Genomic DNA, 2,598 nt, shown 5'->3' on the forward strand with positions numbered 1-2,598 from the left:
GGGCAAGGGGCTTGACCTCTGCAATGAGCAGTTTCCTCCCTGCAAAATAGACTTAATAGCATCAACCGTCACAGAATTTTATGCAGATAAGGGATCATACATAAGCTACATTGTGCACAGTGAGGCTTTTTTTTTTTTTTTTTGCTGCACAAAGCTTCATCGTCTACACCTGGTTCAGGGCTTGCCAGAGGGCCACAAGACGGTAGTTAGAAAGATGCCTCCTGGCTGGAGGGGCTCAGGCAGGAACCTGGATGCTGGGGCAACAGAGCCCTCCCCCATGGCCCCCAGGCCCCAGAGGCCCCCAGTCGTGCCCGAAGGCGAGCCCTTCAAAGAGACACTCGCCCAGCCCGGCCTGCGGGCCAGCAAGCCTGCGGAGGCTGGCCAGGTGGTCGCCCACCTTCCCGGTCAGTTTCACCTCCTCATCCAGGAAATGGCTCCCCAGGAAGTCACAGAGATGGGGGTCTGTGTTGGCAGATCCCAGGGCACGCAGATCCAAAAGGGCCTGGTTCAGGGACTTCTCCAGGACCAGGGCAGCCTCCATGGCATCCAGGGTGTCACCCCACCCATCCTTGGAAGGCTTCTGCACGTCCTGGAGAGGGCGATTTTGCATCTTCAAGAGATGCTCGGTGCCCTTGAGCTTCTCCTTCGCCAACTCGTGGAAGAAGTGGTCCACGCCCTTCAGGGCTGCATCGTCGCGATGGAAATAGTAGCCCAGAGAGAGGGAGGTGTAGGAGGCCTGCGGCTGCAGGGTGACCAGGCAGTTCACAGAGGCCTCCACGTCGGTGGAATAATTCTGACGGATCTGGGAGTTCATGGTTGGTTGACAATGAGGAGGTAACCCCAAAAAAGCGGTGGTAGCTGGTCCTGGCAGCAGGGCATGGCCGAGAAGTTGGTCCTGGAGGTTGCAACTGGAGAAGCAGTTGCAAGGGGGTTGACGCCAAGAAGGTGTGGGGAAGAGCCCCGGGTCTGTTCCATTCACACACTGTTGAAGCAAGAGACAGATCCGCGGGACGGCCGGGCATGCTCCACAGTGAGGCTTAATAAATACCTGGTCTTTTCCCCGCAAGTTGTTTCGTGTGTCACAGAAATAAGAGGGGGTGATTAATGAGACTGTATAATTGATATACACTCTGCTCCACCAAAACCTAAAGACCAATTTATGTGCCTGTTCTATCCAACTCAATTTTTCCAAGTTTACTTCACCCCTATTCCAGGATCTCCAGTAAAAAATAAAGTAAAAGAACGTAACTTGATGCAAAATTTTGATTTATTTTCTTTTTCTAGTTCAGGAGGATCTGAATAGAAAGCCCTTATCACCAAACCTCACCTGTAGGAGGAATCCTTTAATCACGGCTGCCTTCCTGCAAGAATAATCTAGATTTAGGGCCAGGCTCAGGTTACCGAGCAAGGAGGAAATACTGCCAATGATTCTTCTACTTACTCCTGTTGGCTACAAATGGCTTTAGTCTGCTTCCATTACCATTTTGAAGTCTGCAGATATTTGAGTACAACCTAATCTGTCAAATCCATGGCGTGGAGGGAAATGTGCCCATGATGCTTAGGTGGCAAGCTGGTCTTTTTGGTACCCATTGCTCCCCAAGCCCTCCTGGGACTTCATTTGGTGATTCTCCCCGGGCGTGCCTCTGCAGGGTCGCTCAGATGTCTGAGGGAAGCTCTGAGCCTGAGTTCCGTTTCTCTGCGGCGTTATAGAACTTGGGTCTGGAATCAGACCTGGATTTAAATCCTGGCTCTGTTAATTAGCCGAGGACCTCAGGCGAGGGACAAGGTCTCTGATCCTCAGTTTTCTCAGCTGTTCAATGGAGATATTAAGTTTACCTAATCAACTAAGTCAACATTCGTAAAACTCTTGCTATATGCGAGACACTATTTTAGGTCCTAGCGTGGATTATGTATAAAATGCTTGAATATGAATCAGAACTTTAATAATGAGAAAAAAAAAGAGAAACAAACAAAACAAGATAAAGTCTCTGTATGGTGAAGTTTATACCCAGTTGTGTGCTGGTAATGTTTAACAATTGGTTCTTTAAAAATAAGAACAAAAAGCCCTTACTTGTAATATTTGCCAATCTCTGCAGTGTAAAGATTCCCACCCTGGCTGACCTCCAGTGCCCATGTAACATCACAGAGTGCCAAGTTGGAAAGAGAGGCACATAATGAGATCCAGGATATCATTGCTATTCAAAGATTAAAAGCTCATGGGGTATGGTGAGCATGCAATGAGATGATAACCAGCGAGTGTTTCCCATATAGTGGGGGATCAATACATAATGGCCATTGTAATTTTACAGCAGCACGGGTACTGAATCCCACCAGAGTGGAGACTGTAGCACTGACCCTCCTCTCCATCATCCCTGCATGCAATATTTGCCAAGTCCTATCAGTTCCTTTCCTTCCGCTATTGTTGCTAATAGGTATAGCTCTAATTAACATTGTCTCAAAGGGTGCCTCAGAATCAACCAGACTGAGCAAACATGCAGGTTCCAGGGTTCCAGGGTTCTATCAAGAGAATGTAATTCAGTAACATGGAGTGGGGCCCAGAGATCTTCCTTTTTAATAGGCAGCTCTGGGAGTTCTACT

The 2,598-nt window shown here is 48.5% G+C and overlaps 1 pseudogene; it reads right to left on the reverse strand.

The window, feature by feature from the left end:
- Positions 1-235: 235 nt before the first annotated feature.
- On the reverse strand, positions 236-814 carry LOC101437269 (ferritin light chain pseudogene; annotated as a pseudogene).
- Positions 815-2,598: the final 1,784 nt, after the last annotated feature.

This window comes from Dasypus novemcinctus, chromosome 23 (assembly GCF_030445035.2).
Source record: "Dasypus novemcinctus isolate mDasNov1 chromosome 23, mDasNov1.1.hap2, whole genome shotgun sequence".
NCBI classification, from domain to species: domain Eukaryota; kingdom Metazoa; phylum Chordata; class Mammalia; order Cingulata; family Dasypodidae; genus Dasypus; species Dasypus novemcinctus.